The sequence below is a fragment of the Octopus sinensis genome, linkage group LG20 (genome assembly GCF_006345805.1).
Source record: "Octopus sinensis linkage group LG20, ASM634580v1, whole genome shotgun sequence".
Classification (NCBI taxonomy): domain Eukaryota; kingdom Metazoa; phylum Mollusca; class Cephalopoda; order Octopoda; family Octopodidae; genus Octopus; species Octopus sinensis.
The window spans coordinates 6,323,515-6,343,838 of NC_043016.1; the positions used below are offsets into that span (position 1 = coordinate 6,323,515).

Below are 20,324 nucleotides of genomic sequence, written 5' to 3' on the forward strand. Positions count from 1 at the left end.
TTGTTTTTGCAGCCAACTATCTACAAGGAAATAATTTATGGATACACTAGATACACAAAACTTTAACTTTATTCAGTATTTTTAATAGATAGGTTGTGACCACTCTTCTCCAAATATTTGTTTTATTTAGAAATGTTTACGACTCTTCTTGCCTCAGCTGTTAGTAACTCATCATTCTAACTTCAATTTTTTTTAATAAGAAAGTCCCAAACAAGGCAAGAAGCCACAATCATCATCATCGTTTAACGTCCGTTTTCCGTGCTAGTACGGGTTGGACGGTTCGACCGGGGTCTGGGAAGCCAGGAGGCTTCACCAGGCTCCAGTCTGATCTGGCAGTGTTTCTACAGCTAGATCCCCTCCCTAACGCCAACCACTCCGTGAGTGTAGTGGGTGCTTTTTATATGCCACTGGCACAGGTGCCAGGGGAGGCTGGCAGCATCCATGATTGGTTGGTACTTTTTATGTGCCACCGGCACAAAAGCCAGTCAAGGTGGCGCTAGCATCGGCCATGTTCGGATGGTGCTTCTTACGTGCCACCGGCACAGGTATCACAGCTACTATTTCCATTTGATATTTATTTTGATGTTGATGTACTTGACTCAATAGGTCTCCTCAAGCACAGCAGGTCATGTGCCACCAGCACAGAAGCTAGTCAAGGCAGCATTGGCATCGGCCACGTTCGGATTGTGCTTTTTACGTGTCGCTGGCACAGGTATCATAACTACATAACTTCCATTTGATATTTGAAGTTAATAATAGATGATGAAAAAAAAAAATTATTTACTTTAGACTTGAAAGTGTTCAGGTCATAAGTGGGGAAATCAATAAGATGAAAGAAAGTTCCAAAGCCTAGCAGTTCAAGAAAATAAGTTACGACTGTAAAAAGACTTCCTTATGAGTGGAAGCACACTAGCATTTAAGTGAAAACGCTGTGAGTTTTGAATTAGGTAAGATGGAACAAATTGGTCTGGAACTAAGAAAGAAATCTTATCACAGCATTTCCTGTGGCAATAATAATAGAAAAGTCTAAGACCATAAAATAGGTAATGAAGAGTTATTTGGAGAGTTGATGTTTGGCATCAAGACAGGATATTTCATTATTGGCTGTTTCAGTAACTTTACTAGTGCAACAATCTGTCAACTCTGGCTAGTACCATCATTGCTGCTACAACCTATTAACAAACAATAACCTGCATTGCATTGCTATCACCATACATATAAAGTCCTGCGAAAAACTACTACCATCCAACTTGCCTATTTCATACATACAATGATATTTATATAAAGCTCAAGAGAAAATCATAAGGAACTGTTTCCACATCTGGAATAGAGCTGTTGTTACACAGACTAACATCCTGGATCACTTGACTGATTGACAATCAATCACTGGCACATTCCAGCATCTGACCCACAAGCATGCTGTCTCCCCTCTGTCTTTTCTATCAATGGCCTCTTCTCCTCAGAGCTCTACCATTTAGATACTTCTGACTCACTCTTCTCTCCTATTTTCAACACTCTTGATGTATCCAATGTTCTTCTTTCCCTGCACTAACCATTTTACTCAATCCTTCATCCCCAGAACATTGCTGCTCTGGAATCCCTTCTTTCTAATGCCTTTCCTCTAGGTATTGAGCTGCGACAGTTTAAACAGAATATTAATAACATCAGCCTCACCATGTAGCACCCAAGAAATCGGAAGAAATTATTTGGAAAATTTCCAAGATGATGCTGTAGTGATTTGAATCCTAACCACTAGACAATTGGTTAGACACCATGAGTAAACACAATAGTTTCATATGATCTGTCTATTAAGCAGCCAATCAGCTTGAAGCCATGATATGGTGCCATTTTCTAGAACACTTTTTTGGTACTCTACCTGAAACCACTTTTAGTACCTAAACACTCTGCAGAATGTGTGAAGGCAGCTCAGCAACATACTCCTCTATTCTTGCCACTCTGATAGTTTCAGGCGTTTGGGCAGATAGCCTAGGACAACCAAAGACTTATGACAACACAAAGATGGTGCCGTTGGTTTCAGATATGTAGGGCTGACTGCATGTTGCTGTATCAATAGCTTCCTGTAGTCTTAGGGCAGTATCTCTCTCCGCGTCTCTTATTGGTTAACTGTAAATGGCCAATACAGATTGTCTTTATGTACAGCAATAAATTCTTCAGCTAAATGTACACGGGGTTTTACTTCAATTAATCAAACAGCCAATGAAATATATCTTTGTTCACCAACTTGACAACAGCAGACAACCACACATATCAGTACAACGATATGACAATAAAATCGTACAATTCTGTCATAAATGGAAGAGAAGGGTGCAATCTACGAAAGATAGAACGTGCTGACTAGTGACGTAAAAGATATCTGGTTGAAAAAAATTATTATTATATGTACATAAAACGAAAGCTCGTCGATGAAATCACCGATAGCTGAATCTGTGCTCATTTAATATTTAAAATTAAGCACAACCATTGTGTGTGACCAAATCATTAAAACGTCGGGTTCAATGCCTTGCACAATCCAGCTGCGTCCATTTATATTCTAAATTCCTCTTCCATTACTTTAACCTTCACTTTTCCTTCTTGTTCCTCAGAGTGGATAAAACACCAAGTTATTGTCTTTATGAAATTCATATGGATTCTTAGATGTGAATGGAATTATAACAGAAGGCTAAGACTTTATTAAAATAGATAAATAAAACTTTATTATTTTGTTTATTTATACTGCGCTGAAGAAAAGTTGTTTAATTTTTTTACACAATAAACTTAAAGTCAAAACATTAACGCAAATATGACGGTTTAAATTTATATCAGAATTCGAGAAGCTTCTAGCGAACAAGCCATAACTCAATAATATTCACCATCAAATTGGAATCGAAAACAAAAGACGTAATGGCGCCTAAATTATGGAGCGGGGGGATCACGTGATACGATTAGAAAACGGGAGGAAGGAAGGAGAGAAGAATGGATTATTTTGTACGAAACTAAAAGTTACTAAATTTGTAGAGAAATATTCTCTAATTTAATTTTAATGTCGTATAATACTTTCCTTTTTGCGTGATATTAAAAATGAAATTTATTAATCAGATAGTAATTACGTGGAAAGTAAACAGCTATTTCTTGTTAATATTTATTTGTTTTTCTTTATTAATTTTATTCATTCTGTTGCTATGGTCTCAGCTGCCATTTATCAACAACAATCAGTTCAAATCATTATTTTTAGCTAATTAAAACTGTTGCTACAGCGTGTATAATAAAATGTACCTAAGTACCTCGGAATCTATTTCAGCTTCCTGGTTGTCGAAACTATTTCATTACGCTATGAAACATCTGGATAATCACATAATCTTTCTTTTTTTATATATATATATATATATAATGTCGTTTTTAGGATGCATTATAGGAATGAAAATCATTCAAATACTTGACTGGAATTTCATTTAAGAAGCCCGGAACGATAAATAGCAAAACTAAGTTGGATTTAAAGTGAGAACGTAAAGGGTCATAACTAGATACATCAAGGCATTTACTAATTTTTGATATTTTAGATTTTAAAGATTGATACATTTTAAAATTAGTATTAGCTGTACTCTTACAGAAAAAGCGCGCTGTATCTAGTTTCGTTTTTCACCTAATAGTTTCGCTTTTTAACTTCCCTATTTACGCGAATTTTAACATTTCTTTTAGGAAGTCATTTGTTAATTTTTTTAAATGTTTACCGGTACAAAAAAAAACCGCTTTCTAACAGTTTCTTTAAAAAGCTATACGGAAAATTTTTAAAAGATGAAATTTAATATCACAAAGGTAAATTGATTCTGAATATTGAAAACTTGCTTCGCTACAAAAGCTCTGAATAAATAGAACAAGACAATATTCAATCAGGTCTCGTGCTTTTAAAATGTAAAAACTGGAATTTGGTAGCCGAAAAAAGAAACGTGTATATAGGCTGTGGAGGAAACCGAAACTAATTAGTGCTTATGAAGTGTTCTAGTGGAAAGAAATCTTGTGCTGTTTTGGGAAAATAACTCAGCTATCAGTTCAATAACCTGTCAATTATGGTGAATAGAAAGTAAGGACAATGGCTTGGGAAAATCTCAGTTCATTTCTAAATACTAATTAAAGTAATTAAATATTATTAACTAACAAAACATGACTTGTTACGCAATGACAAATCGATACGAGTAATGCAACTTTTTCTGTGACTTATTTTTTTATTATCTTGCTAGGAGGATTACCGTAATTAAAACAATATCTTAAATTATTTATTAACTAACGATACAAATGGTGTTCTGTCACTTATTTTCTTTTCCTGCGATATTTTCCTCTCTCTCTTGTATCATTTTTATTCTCTCGCACGAGAACACATGACAGCATTAAAAGATATCAAGTCAGATACTGTAATTCTGTCATCATCGAATCTACGGGCAGGGATAATGTCTTCTTCACAAAGCACAGTGCGCGTCAGGGACATACGAAGCGAAACATTACGTTTATAGTTGTCGGTACATATTTTCCAAGCGTTTGACAAATTCATGCCTAAACTTCCAACTCTTTCAAAACACTTTACATTTGCATTTGTTTCCTATACCAGAATCTATTCTGTTCCAATACTGAAAGACACCAGTAAAACAATGTTTAACACAATTATTCAACTTCCTAAACACACACACACACGCACCCGCGCGCACTCACAAGTATATACTTTTATTGACAGCATGATTTAAAATATCAGACGAAATACTTCGCTTGTAAAGAAGTCCTTTTTTCAGTTCATTGTTCATAGCTATTATTCTTGTACACACACACAAACACGTATGTGTGTATGTTGGACATGTATGTATAAGAGATGAAATGAGAGGCTAGAGAATGAGATTAGCAGGAAGGAGAGTAGACATTTAATGGATGGGAGGTTATAAAAATCGACAATAGATAGGGGGAGATGTGTACACAATATAACATGGGGCTGTGCACTACCCACTGTTTCAACATATATTTCACCAAGCATGTGTGTAAAGTCAGATCTGCACCATTGTATATCACCAGTTGACATAGTCCTTTGTCATAATCTCCATCATATTTAACATCCTGAGATCATTTTTCAACGTCTCATCCAAAGTCCTTCTTGCTCTCTCTCTCTCTCTCTCTCTCTCTCATTCACTTTCATCACCAGGCACTTCCTTAAACAGCTGTCATCCTCCATCCACATCACGTGCACATACAATCATAATCTTCCATTTTCATGTTTCATCTCACTCCTCTTTTACCATAACACTCATTTCATTTATTTCTCATTGTTCATGCATTCTTGCTTGGTGCAGCCAGAAGAGCCTCATTTCTTTCTAGTCATTATAGATCCTTTATTTTTTACTCACATACATAGCAAAAGCCGTTATCTACTTCTGGAGCTCCATTTTTTGTGAGCACCCTTAGTGCTTACTGTCCCAGTGCACCTGCTGCATTTGAAATTTGCTTTTTGATTCTTACCTGTGATCCCAGTACATCTGTTATGTGTCCATTGTTTACAACAAACATTTAATTTCAAGTTATTCCTTTTGTCCAGATGAAGCATTGTCATGTCCCTGGTGCTATAATGGTCATGCCTTCCTGCCTACTTACTAAAACTTTTATACTAATCAAGTACATCAACATCAAAAAATCAAATGGAAATTGTAGTTGTGATACCTGTGTCGGTGGCACGTAAAAAGCACCATCCGAATGTGGCCGATGCCAGTGCTACCTTGAATGGCTTCTGTGCTGGTGGCACGTAAAAAGCACCAACTGATCATGGCCATTGCCAGCCTTGCCTGGCACATAAAAAAGTACCCACTACACTCACAGAGTGGTTGGCATTAGGAAGAGCATCCAGCTGTAGAAACACTGCCAGATCAGACTGGAGCCTGGTGCAGCCTCCTGGCTCCCCAGACCCCGGTCGAACCATCCAACCCATGCTAGCATGGAAAACGGACGTTAAACGATGATGATGAAGTTTACTTTAAGGCTTTTCAATTCCAGGTTTTGCTTCCTTGCCTGATATTTCAGCTTCAGTTCTTCTACAGATGCTGCTATAAGAGCTAAGTCATCAATGTATAGAAGTTGCCACAGTTAACCATTCTTAAATTTCTGCTATGGCTTGGAGGGGTTAACAAATAGAACTGAGCCAGATATACTTCCACCTGCACACTTAATCCATCACTGAACTCTTTGCTAGTTTTCACATTGCTCACTGCCCTTTCATACACAGTTTGTACAGCCTTCAAAAGCCTGTCATCTGTTCTTAGTTTTCTTGTAACTTCCAAACCATTATACAAGGGATCCTGTCAAGCCTTCTCCAAATTCAACGAAAGGTGGGTATAGGAGTTTACTCCTAATCCCTTGCAATAGTCACGCAAAGAATATAGCATCAGGGGTATCTGTTGGGACAAAGCACAACTGCATCATATCCAGAGTAATCCCGTTCTTAATCAATAACTGTAACTTTCGGTAACTGACCAAATACTTTCATGCTTCTCTTGTAGTTACCTCTGTAGCAATATCGTTACACTCATTGCTATCTTCACTGTTTGAGAAGAGTATTAAGAATAATCTCGTTCGAGATTACAAACATCTTCGGCTAGTTTAACATTGTTGTAAACACTAATTCGATTGGCTGACACGTGGTCTCTACTACGTTCGCACCGTTGGTTGTCATGTGACGCGATTTGCCTCCGCTTATTTTCGCGCCATTGTTCCAAGCAGCCAATCACAGCTTTCCATTTCTGAAGTTAGTTTTGAGCCACATAAACCTTATAAAAGAAGTGTTCTCAGACAAATATCCGTCTTAGGTTTTTAGTTCTTTTCAGAACTAACCACTGACCACAGAGCTCGTCTTTGGTTCAAGTCCTTCTCAGGGCGAACTTCTGACCATACAGAGCATACTCGACCATGTTCCAGTTTGAAAGGCAGGCGACCACCATTAATACAAGATGTTACAGATTCCTCTCATATTGTTAGTGTGAAAATATCACCACGAAAAGAACGGTTACAGGATATCTATAACTAGAGAAAAATAACCAAGCAGAATATATAATGAAGACACAGCAAAAAAGAAAGCGACAGACACAACTCATCGCCAAACATCGTCTCTATCTACTAAGGTTTAATTTGTACACAAGACAACTACAGATTCAACTATAGCGGTTAGGTGAAAATATCACCACGGGAAAAACGGCTACAGTTAACACATCTGGAAGTATATTCATATCAAGAGAAAGATAAACACAACAAGTGACTCAATTAATCTCAACTACGAGACGCAACATCTTGATATGGAACTCTTACCCTCCGTGTACCTCATAAACGGTAAATCAATTATCTGTCTTGAGTTCTAGTTCTTCTAAGAACTACCTTAAGCCATCTGCTACTACCTGTTGCTAGGCTGATACCAACAACATGAACTGTGAACCAAATTCCATTGTTATTTCTCTGGTCAGTACCTTTTATGCCTCACGAACACACAAAAACATGCTAACACTTACAAACTTCCAACCAACATGATTGTAAAATATATAAAATAAATAACGTATATGTAGCCAGTACCGCATCGACTGGCCTCCGTGCTGTGGGCACATGACAAACACCATCCGATCGTGGCCGTTCGCCAGCCTCATCTAGCACCTGTGTCGGTGGCACATAAAAACACCATCCGAAGACCCGGCAAGACTAGTCAGGCCATAACCCATGGCCCCTACCTGGGACGTAGTCAGTCCACCTGTGCATACCTTCCTTCTTGTGACACTTGTGAAGACCTGTTGAGGCAAGTGAAAATCAAATCAAAACAAATCAAAATAGATGAACATCAATGGAATCTGTATCTTTGTGGTACCAGTGCCGGTGGCACACACTTTGTGGTACCAGTGCCGGTGGCACACGAGAACCATCCGAACGTGGCCGTAGCCAGTTCCGCATCGACCGGCCTCCGTGCTGTGGGCACGTAACAAACACCATCCGATCATGGCCGTTCGCCAGCCTCATCTGGCACCTGTGTCGGTGGCATAAAAACACCTTCCGAAGACCCGGCAAGACTAGTCAGTCCACCTGTGCATACCTTCCTTCTTGTGACACTTGTGAAGACCGGTTGAGGCAAGTGAAAATCAAATCAAATCAAAATAGACAAAATAGATGAACATCAATGGAATTTGTATCTTGTGGTACCAGTGCCTGTGGCACACAAGAAATCCATCAGTGCCGTAGTCAGTGTGGTGGGCACATGACAAACACCATCCGATCGTGGCCGTTCGCCAGCCTCATCTAGCACCTGTGTCGGTGGCACATAAAAACACCATCCGAAGACCCGGCAAGACTAGTCAGGCCATAACCCATGGCCCCTACCTGGGACGTAGTCAGTCCACCTGTGCATACCTTCCTTCTTGTGACACTTGTGAAGACCTGTTGAGGCAAGTGAAAATCAAAACAAATCAAAATAGATGAACATCAATGGAATTTGTATCTTTGTGGTACCAGTGCCGGTGGCACGTGGCACATAAGAAAACCATCCGAACGTGGCCGTAGCCAGTACCGCATCGACTGGCCTCCGTGCTGTGGGCACGTAACAAGCACCATCCGATCGTGGCCGTTTGCCAGCCTCATCTGGCACCTGTGTCGGTGGCACATAAAAACACCATTCGAGCGTGGCCGTCTGCCAGCCTCGTCTGGCACCTGTGTCGGTGGCACATAAAAACACCATCCGAGCGTGGCCGTCTGCCAGCCTCGTCTGGCACCTGTGTCGGTGGCACATAAAAAACACCATCCGAGCATGGCCGTCTGCCAGCCTCGTCTGGCACCTGTGTCGGTGGCACATAAAAAACACCATCCGAGCGTGGCCGTTTGCCAGCCTCGTCTGGCACCTGTGTCGGTGGCACATAAAATCACCCACTACACTCTCGGAGTGGTTGGCGTTAGGAAGGGCATCCAGCTGTAGAAACACTGCCAGATCTGACTGGACTGGTGCAGCTTTCGGGCTCCCCAGACCCCAGTTGAACCGTCCAACCCATGCTAGCATGGAAAGCGGACGTTAAATGATGATGATGATGATGATGATGATCTCAAAAAGAAATCATGTTGTCATCCCACGTGTGTATCGCCGCTGTATGTATTATATGGTCTGTAATAACTCATTAAGAATGGGACCGCGTGCGATTGTATTTCCTACACAATACGACAGCATGTGATCCTATTTTTATACCTCCCATCAGAACATCTCCCTTTCCTTTTTAACAGTTAATGATGATACTGTAGCAGCAGTCATTGCTCTAGCTGTAAAAAGAAATGTTGTGTACTCAAAGTGAATAGAAGTTAGAGAAGAGGATAAACCTTAAAAAATTTATCTTAAGTAGGAAATAAGAGAACATGTTGACATGTTGATACATGGTAATCCTGGAGAAGACCCAACAATAGAAAACCTGACCAGCAATGATGGATTAAAAGTCACAAAAATTGTGGTAATGATGCAGACTGTGATATATGTACTGTTAAGTTTGCAATTGCTGCCTGCTCCACATTTTCTTCATTTCTCATCTCCTCATCAATCACTTCCCTGTAGCCATTTCACCACTCACCACCACCATCATTTGTGCCATACATAGGTACAGGACCTACCATCTTTTTATTTCCCTCTCATCAACTAACTTCTTAGTTTACCCAGAAGGACGTGAAGCTTCTCTTGTGTTAGTTCCACAAAAAAAAACATAGCAGTACACACTAGACCAGTTTTGGTGTTACAAAAGACATTCAGGTGTAAAAATAAAATCAAAGGTGAAGCATGACTGAAATGTAGTCCTCTAATCAATCTACATAACACCAACTGCGACAGTCCATCTGACATATACTAACATGGAAAGGGGATAAAAACAACAATGGATGATGATACTTTATATATAAATGCATAGAGAGAGAGAGAGAGATTATATATATATATATATAAATACATAAACATATATATATATAAATACATACATATATATATATATATATATAAAGTTAATATAAACATGAAAACACAACAACACAAGGATGTGGAACAAGTATAGTGTTATTGGACGCTAAGGAAAGAAGGAGGGTTTAACGTTTAGAGCGGAGCTCTTCGTCAGAAACATAGGAAAAGGGAAGATCCAAAGAAAGGAAGATGGAGGGAAAAAATCGCCAACGGTACACACACACACATATATATATATAATTTCCTCATTTTACATAATATTGAGGTCTCTTTCTTTCTTTTGTTATCTTACCGTTTTTACCAATATATATATGTATATATATATTTAGTGAGAATTTACAAAAAAACAAAAGACAAAGACAGATGTGTAAACAACAAACAGATGTATTAGTTTAATGCTTGAGAGGTGAGGAAGTCTTTTATGTTTCGAGCGTATGCTCTTCGACAGAGAGGAACACAGAAATGATCAGGGAGAGAAAATAGAAAAAGGTATGGTGGATGGCGATCCGTTGGTTACGATGACAAGGGTGCCAGCTGATACAATGAATGCAACAGCTTGTTTGTGGAATTAACATGCAAGTGGTCAAGTACTCCACATACACATGTACCCTTAATGTGGTTCTCAAGGAGATTCAGCATGACACAGAGTGTGACAAGGCTGGCTCTTTGAAATACAGGTACTTACTCACTTTTGCCAGCTGAGTGGACTGGAGTAACATGAAGTAAAGTCTGTGCTCAAGGACACAATGCATCACCGGGAATTGAACTCATGACCTTATGATCATGAGCTGAATGCCCTAATCACTAAGCCATGTGCCTTTACTTTATATATATATTATATATATATATATATATAATATATATATATATATATATATATATATATATATATATATATATAATATATATATATATATATATATATATATATGTATATATATATATAAATCAAAAATCAAAAAATGACAAAATCGATCAACATGAATGGAAATTGTCGCTGTGATTCAGTGCTGGTGGCACATAAGAGAACCATCCAAACGTGGTCGTTGCCAGTGCCGCCCTGACTGGCTTCCGTGCCGGTGGAACATAAAAAGCACCATCCGATCGTGGCCGTTGCCAGCCTCGCCTGGCCTCCGTGCTGGTGGCACGTAAAAAGCACCCACTACACTCATGGAGTGGTTGGCGTTAGGAAGGGCATCCAGCTGTAGAAACATTGCCAGATCAGACTGGGCCTGGTGCAGCCTTCTGGCTTCCCAGACCCCAGTTGCACCGTCCAACTCATGCCAGCATGGAAAGCGGACGCTAAACAACGATGATGATGATATGTATATATATGTATATATATATATATATATATATATATATATGCATATATGTATATATATATATATATATAAAGTCAGTTGCCACATCAAAGTGACTGTTTCATGTTACTTCTAGTTTAACCCCAGACAGATTCTCCACCAACTGGCTTTTAGTGTGACTCTGCACCCTTTATATACAATAAATATTGTTGGCAGGAGGTGCAAAACCCTTCCACCCCTTAATAGGTAACAGAATCGCAAGACTGACTCAGTTTTAAGCTATTTCGCTCATCCTCAGTCACGAACTCAAAAAAGTAAAGTCAGTCACCACATCAAAGTGGCTGTTAGGGTGATAGGGGTTTGTATATAAAGGTTGCAGATTTGCACTGATAACCAGCTGGCAGAGAATTTGCCTGGCGTTAAACTAGTAGTAACATTGAACAGCTACTTTGATGTGGCAAATGGCCTTACTTTTTAGTATAGTTACTACTCTGATCTCTTCTTGAAACTTTCCAACTAGCTATTTTGCTTATATATATATATATACACACATATATATACAAACCACTTCAAATTACATTCCATTAACACAAGGCTGAAAGTGAGGAAATGAATAAAAGAGATTTAGTACAAATATTCTCTTGAGGTTAATCCTAGATTATCCAATTTTTGGTTTAGTAATACAATTACTTTATAATATTGTCATCATAATTAATGCCCACTTTACCATGATTCTGTTGATCAGTCAAAATTTGTAGGGTAGATCTTCTGTGACTAGATGCCTAAATCTCATCCATTTCCAAACAAACTAATATTTCACACAATCCTTTGGAAAGAAAATGGCATAATAGTTGGACATGATTTACATGTGTTTCCACAGAAGATTGCAAGTGAATGATCCTTTGTAAGGTGTGTTTATGTTTAGCATCTTATGTCAGACAACAAGACACAAACACATGTACATACAAGACTTCTTTCAGTTTCCCTCTACCAATTATACTTAGAAGGCTCTGGCTGGCCTGAGTTTATAGAAGATTAACTGTTAATCCTGGTTTCACCCAGTCTGTTTGGATGATGTCAGTGTGATCGTTTTCGGTTAGGCATAATCTATAACAGCGTTTCTCAACCTTATCATTTCGGGTCTCCTGTCTTGATTGGAGCCTCCAGAACCATGTAGTGTAAAGTGGATTTTTAAACTACATAACAATTCTTACACATAAATTAGAGAGACAGACAAACAAAAACAGGTGTAAGGAATATATTTACTTGAAAAACTGCATATAGAGTTTGCAATTAAATCTTATTGTTACAGCTGTTTCAGATAATCAATACCTGGTTGACATAACCATTCATATTATGCAAGGGAGTTCAATACTGAGTCAATATTGCAGGTGTACATAAAAACAAAGGAAAAGTTTCAACTACCACAGATTTAGATAGATCTGTTTGTTCTGTCATACCTGCTCAATGATGATAATTTTCCTATATGACTTTCTACCTATAGAGTACCTAACCCTGATGAAAGTGTTGGAGTTTAAGTTTGAGATTTCTCTGGGCATCACATGGTGACTATCTCTACCATACACAAGCATTTTATAACCCATTCTTATACACACACACGTGCATGCATGTGTGTGTGTGTATTCTTATATATATATAATACAAATAAGAAAATGGAGAAACAAATTTAGTTTGTTCATCAACTTATGGATATTAGAATGTTGGATTATTTATTCATTTTACAAACGAGAACATCAAAAGCATATAAAAAATATTATATAAATCAATAGAGAAGATAATAATACAAATACAGATTTTAAGTCATATTATAAATAAATGAAATCCTAAAATTACTTCTTACAGCTGTATATGATTACACCCATAACCCCTATCTTACTTTGTACTATATATATATATATATATATCATCATCATCATCATCATAATTAAGCATCTGTCTTTCATGCTGGTATGGGCTTGACAGTTTGAATAGAGCAGGTAAGTCAGAAGATTGTGCTAAGTTCAATTGTCTGCTTTAGCATGGTTTCTATGGTTGGATGCCCTTCTTTATGCCAATCACATAACATCACACCATCAGTAAAGAGGTCAACAAGTAACTTGCAAACAAGATCCCCATTGACTGAGGGGAGATTAATATGGAGGGAGGTGATTTGTGCCGAGTGATGGGAGGTTAAAGTGTGTTTAGAAGGAAAGCATTTAATGTGAAAAATAACCAAAAAAAAAAGAGTAAACAACACATATTTTATTGTTTTAAGCATGTAATAAGCATTTAAATATGAAAATGGACTAAAAAAAAAAGAGTTTAAAACATATTTTCCAGCAAAAACATAACACATGTGATTTAGACAGGAATAAGCATGCTACAGGACAGCTTGGCTTGTTACTATGGAAACAGGCACCTATATTTCTAAGCTTTAGATTGGCTAAAATTACCCAAAATTTGAAAACTTTAAAAGCTATTAAATGTTTATTTTATTAATTTATTGCAAACATTAATTTCATTTCAATAATTGGCATACAAAACTACATCAATACACCAAATTTGAAATAAGATGGAACAAAATTGAGTTGAAAATTGAACGTAAAAGAGAAAAGATCCCTCATTGGTGCTACTGGCATGAAAAAAGCACCAACTATGTGCTATAATGTGAAGGGCATTTGAAAAGTTTTGGACCTATTTGATCCTATCAAACACTCAAACCCATGCTGACATGGATCAGAGACATTAAATGATCATAAAAATGATGCTAATGATGATGATGATATGTATGTATATATATTTATATTTTAATTGAAGTGTACAGAATTATATATCCATTACAACCAATCTTACCAATTGGTTTCGCATTAGGGGTTCAACATTGTTAGGTAACGGTCCAATTTGTAACCCTACGCTCATCAGAGGTAGCCTTTGTGAAATTAAATATGGCAACTGCTCTCTATTGTTGGGAGTAAATAGACACATCCGGTTTGTGGTTCTTGTGAAAAAGATGATGAAACGAATTAAATAGTTTCATCATCTTTGAATTGGTACCAAAACATCATCTCTGGGGTGGTTTTGTTGCAAGACAGCAAGAGTTTGTGGAAAATGTGTCTTTAAGGCTGGTGTTCTCATGGAAAAGGAATGTGTGTAGTGGTACTATACATATCAGCTTTGTGGGGGTGGAGGGAATACACATCCATGTTTGTTAGCGTTTTCTTTCTTTTATGTATTCGTTAAATTCATGGGGCATTCACGGGGTACAATATGTGTGGAATCTTATACTGGGGGTGGAGAAAAAGTCTACTGGGTAGGTGTTCATCATGCTGGGGTGCGTCTTTGTTTGTGGGTGTGTTAGTGTATGTTCTGGTCAAACTCTTTGCCTGATTCTCAGGTATTAGTGGAGGGCCAATAGGTTATTCTTCCTTTCGTGTGGGCAAGGATTAAAAATCTCACTTCTGCTATTGAGGTAAATGTCTGGGTGCTGGGTACACTTTAAAACCGCTCTTTTCTCAGCCAGGCATAATCTGCGCTTATAACTGCTATTGAAGTACACTTTACATTTCTCTAGAATCTTCGACTTTATGCTGTACTTGGTGGTGCATTCTTTCATTGACCATACATGCTTGACCAGGGTTGTGGCATTATGTCTCTCTGAGATGTTGAAGGATGTTATAGTGAGTTCTAAAGGGGACCTTCAGTTGCTCCCATGTACTTTTGCACATTTGGTTAACCATTTAGTTATACTTTCATTACCTCTGCCTTGTATATGATAATCTTTGTGTTACAGTGGCTATTCAGTGGACAAATTGTGTTGTCCTTACATGAGCATCCTACCTCTATCTCAAGTGTGGGCCTACCTACTAAAAAGCTTTTTTACATTGGGTGCACAGCTATAGGATATTCTCAGGGCGTGCCTATTAAATATTTTGCTGAACCTATTTGTACAGGGGAAGTGTTTACCTACTAAACTAAGGACAATCTTACCTACTCAGATTTTAACACATAAAGAGAAGGGCGGTGTGAACTACAACACTTTCCGGTGGAGATAGCAGGATCCTCTTCAGATTTATATCTATTTATCTATCAATTTCTCTGTTTCCTCTTTCTCTCTCCCCCCTCTCTCTCTCTATATATATACACATATATTATACATATATATATATTTACACATATATACATATATACATATATATATATATATATATATATATATATATATATATATATATATACATATACATACATAGCTGAAAGATTGCAGATCCTTTTCAGATCTAAGAACTCCACCACACTGCTGAATTACAGATCTGAAATTTTCAGCAGATGTAAGTTCCTGTTGACAAACTAGAAAATACCACCCTTTCTGGATTGAGTGACTCTACCACTCTAGACCCATATCTGATTAGCCTTATTATGACTTTATGGTCAAAAGGGACATAATTCTAATTCACTCCTTTTATCATTTTACTTTTTCCTTTTTTGCCTTTTCTTTTTGTTTTCCAGTAATTTCACCTTCCCAACTTTTACATCTACCTTCTTCTTGCCCTTTTTCATATTTTCACTTATTCTATTTCCTTGTTTTAGCTTGTATATGCCATGTGGGCACAACCTGAAGATTGCATGAAATCATCAGATGTGTCATAAAATGCTGTCCATGTTGTTTTCATTGCATGAAACTATTGGTAACTCATAAAAATATATATTATTTTAAACAATGTTTATCTCTCACCAGATGGAGTACTCTTTTGTTGATCTTACCTTCATGGAACGATATACTACACACACACACACACACACACATATATGTATGTATATACATATATATATTAGAGGAAAAAGAACAACAAAGCTAAAGCAGGATGAGTATCTCAAATCATCATCATCATCATCATCGTTTAGCGTCCGCTTTCCATGCTAGCATGGGTTGGACGGTTCAACTGGGGTCTGGGAAGCCAGAAGGCTGCACCAGGCCAGTTTGATCTGGCAATGTTTCTACGGCTGGATGCCCTTCCTAACGCCAACCACTCCATGAGTGTAGTGGGTGCTTTTTACATGCCAAACGAGTCTGGCAAACGGCCACGATCGGATGGTGCTTTTTATGTGCCATCGGCACGGGGGCCAGGCGTGGCTGGCAACGGCCACAAATAGATGGTGCTTTTTACGTGCCACCGGCACGAGGCCAGTCGGGGCGGTGCTGGCAACGGCCATGAATGGATGGTGCTTTTTATGTGCCACCGGCACGAGGCCAGTCGGGACGGAGCTGGCAACGGCCACGTTCGGATGGTTCTCTTACGTGCCACCGGCACTGGTAACTCAGCTGCAATTTCCATTGATCGATTTCGATTCTGATTCTCACTTGCCTCAACAGGTCTTCACAAGTAGAGTTTTGTGTCCCAAGAAGGGAAGGTATGCATAAGTGGGCTAACTACATCCCATGTAGAAGGCCACGGGTTATGGTCTCACTTGTCCTGCCGGGTCTTCTCACGCACAGCATACTTCCAGAGGTCTCGGTCTCTAGTCATTTCCTCAGTGAGACCTAAAGTTTGAAGGTCGTGCTTCACTACCTCGTCCCAGGTTTTCCTGGGTCTGCCTCTTCCACAGGTTCCCTCAACCGCTAGGTTGTGGGACTTTTTCACACAACTATCTTCATCCATTCTCGCCACATGCCCATACCAGCGCAAACATCTCTCTTGCACACCACATCTGATGCTTCTTAGGTCCAGCTTTTCTGTCAAGGTACTTACACTCTGTTGAGTATGAATACTGACATTACACATCCATCGGAGCATACTGGCTTCATTTCTTGTGAGCTTACGCATGTCCTCAGCAGTCACGGCCTGGAAAGTGACAGAAGTTGGTCTCAGAGCATTTTCAGTGTTTATTGTTCCTGAGCATCTGCCACATACAAAAACCATCTTCCTAAATATTTTAGAATATTTAATTAGACTAAGGTGAATTTGAAGTAATTAATTATTGCATGTCTTACAGCTGTCTCAGAGATATCTCAAGTGATAGGTTAGCATCTCTATACACTGGGTAGCCTGTCATCAGAGACAAAGTGAGTATGTATGACCTGTAGGGACACCATATTTTGTTACACAACCATAATACTGCAGAGTACATTAAATGCTTTTTGGGATCTTTCCTTCTCCTTGTTTCCGACGAAGAGCTCCGCTCGAAACGTTAAACCCTCCTTCCCTTCTTTCCTGAGCATCAATAATACTTTAATTGTTCCACGTCCTGCGTTGCTGTGTTTTTTTCTCTTTTTTTCTGTGTTTTCTTGTTTGGATTAACTTTATATATATATATATATATATATATATAATTTGGAACGCAATCAAATTCAATGACTGGCGTCCATGGGCAGGGTGCAAAGAGCACCATACGAGTGTGATCGTTGACAGAGCAGCTAACCAGCTTCCGTGCTAGTGGCACTTAAAGGGCACCATTCGAGCGTGATCGTTACCAGTGTCTCCTTACTGGCAATTGCACCCATGCTAGTAGGGTGCCAAGAGCACCATCCGAGCATGATCGTTGCCAGAGCAGCCAACTGGCTTCTGTGCCAGTGGAATGTAAAAGGGCACCATTCGAGCGTGATCATTACCAAAGTCACCTTACTGGCACCTGTGCTGGTGGAATGTGTAAATAGATTTGAGCAAGGTCGTTGCCAGTACCACCCGACTGGCCCCCGTGCCGGTGGCACGTAAAAAGCACCCACTGCACTCTCGGAGTGGTTGGTATTAGGAAGGGCATCTAGCTGTAGAAAGTCTGACAAATCAAGATTGGAGCCTGGTGCAACCATCTGGTTCGCCAGCCCTCAGTCAAAATCATCCAACCCATGCTAGCATGGAAAGCGGACGTTAAACGATGATGATATATATATTATACAAAATTAAGGATAAAACTACTTTAATGATTAAGGATAAAACTACTTTAATGATTTTATCAAATGGCCAGTGTGAAATAAAAAAAAACCAAACAGGTAACAATTTATGCTAATTAATAATTATAATAAAATCATACTAAAGGGTGCAGATAAACCCCATCAATATGCTGGAAATAGATACCAAATGGCTCTAAAAACCACATCTACCCTCCATTAGCGCAGGTTGTAAGTGGGCAGATAAAAATGTCTAATTCATTTTTTTCCATTTGCCTGCTTAGAACTTGGACTAACAGAATGTAGATGTGGTTTTTAAAGCTATTTGGTGTCTATTTCTAGCATGCTGATGGGGTTTATCCACACACTTTAATGTAATTATATTATAATTATAAATCTATATATATGTGTGTGTGTGTGTATGTGTATATATATATATATATATATATATATATATATATATGTATATATATATGCGTGTGTGTATGTATGTATTTTTTCTTACATGTATATTTTTACTTTTATATACATATTATTTATATTTAAATCTTACTTTAGTTATATTTGTAAATCACATATCGTACTTTTTTTTAATGTACGAATGAGCCACTCCACGTTGGTCACCAGAGCAATATTTGATCACTTTATAGAGTGTTTGAGTGTCGGTTTGGTGTCTAGAATGGGATAGCTTGCCTCATAGGCAAGTAGAAGTTCATTAAACTTTGTTGGTTATCTACCTAGAAGGAAATCTCCGAAATAAAACCTGAGGCCTTGGAAGTTCCTGGTTTTGTCAATTTTCATGTCACACCAGAGAAAATTTTCTTGGGCCAATAGGTGGGGGTAGTGCAGTGCAAGCTACACCCACTGAAAATTATTCATCTGCACAGGTACTTCCTGTACTCCAAATCTTAGTGAAATCATTGAATTGGTTGGTTGGCAGAAACTTAAAAATGCACTTGTAACTTATTCTAAAATGTCTCAAACAGATTCAGTAAATGGCAAAAAAGGCTTGGGAATGTCAGGGGAACAGGTCTGGCTCGGCAGGTGTCCTAGTATATCACAGGCTGGGCCCAGTCGTCATCCTGCCACTGTGGTCAATCTTCAAGAAAAAGTAAAAATAAACATCCCTTCAATTTTGGCTGTTGGAATGTGTGCACACTTATTCATGATAATTTCGTCGAGAGGATAGAAAGGCGTACTGAATTTATTGCATGTGAGCTTAAGAAATATTCCCTTGATATAGTTGCACTCTCTGAAACTTGTCTCTCTGGTGAGGGTCAAGTAAATGAACCTACTTATGGATGTCCTATCTTTTGAAAAGGCCTACCTAAGGGTCAGCGTAGAGAATCTGGTATTGAGTTTGCTTTCAAGAATTCATTAGTATCCTCCATTGCAGAGCTTCCAAGTAGTGCATCTGAATGGATCATGTCATGCCATATTAAACTGACAGTATTTATGCACCAACAATGTCCCATTCTGGTGAAACTGTAGGACAGTTTCATGATGATCTAGCACAATTATTGAGGAAAGTACCAATTTCTGACAAGCTGGTTATATTGGGAGATTTCAATGCAACAGTTGGAAAAGACTATGTTTCATGGCCTGTTTTAGGTCAACATGGAATTGGAAAATGTAATAAAAATGGAGTAGCTCTTTTGACGTTTTGTACTGAGAATAATATGGTTGTTATCAATACTCTGTTTAAGCAGGAAAATAAATATAAAACCACCTGGATGCACTCAAGATCTAAGCACTGGCATCTCATAGAATATATTTTGATCAGAAAACATATGAAAGACGTTTCTGGCAGCAGAGTGGAGAGCTGGACTGACCATCATCTAGTGTGTGGAAAAATAAATTTTTTGATAATGCCTAAAAATCAACAGTCTGGTTCTAAGGTACCCAAAAAGTTAAATGTTGCAACCTTTAAATTATCAAGCAACTTACAAAGATTCCGCGATGCTATAGAAAGTATCACTCTTGACCCAAACAATCGATGGGAAGATTTCAAAAGAAAAGTATTTCAGGTTGCAAGTTCATCAGTGGTATTTAAATCACATAAGTCCAGTGACTGGTTTTCAGATAGATCAGCAGAAATTCATGATCTACTTTTAGAAAAACAAAACTTAGGCAATACACTTCTTTCTCAGTCCTTGAA

General features: G+C 38.4%; 1 protein-coding gene across 1 annotated transcript in view; it reads left to right on the plus strand.

Moving 5' to 3' along the window:
* Positions 1–3,076: 3,076 nt before the first annotated feature.
* Positions 3,077–20,324, plus strand: part of LOC115222624 (nucleolar complex protein 4 homolog) — a 114,417-nt gene continuing 97,169 nt past the window's right edge. Inside the window, exon 1 of the mRNA XM_036511574.1 lies at positions 3,077–3,131. The gene's annotated coding sequence lies outside the window, so the exon portion shown is untranslated. The remainder of the gene's footprint in view (positions 3,132–20,324) is intronic.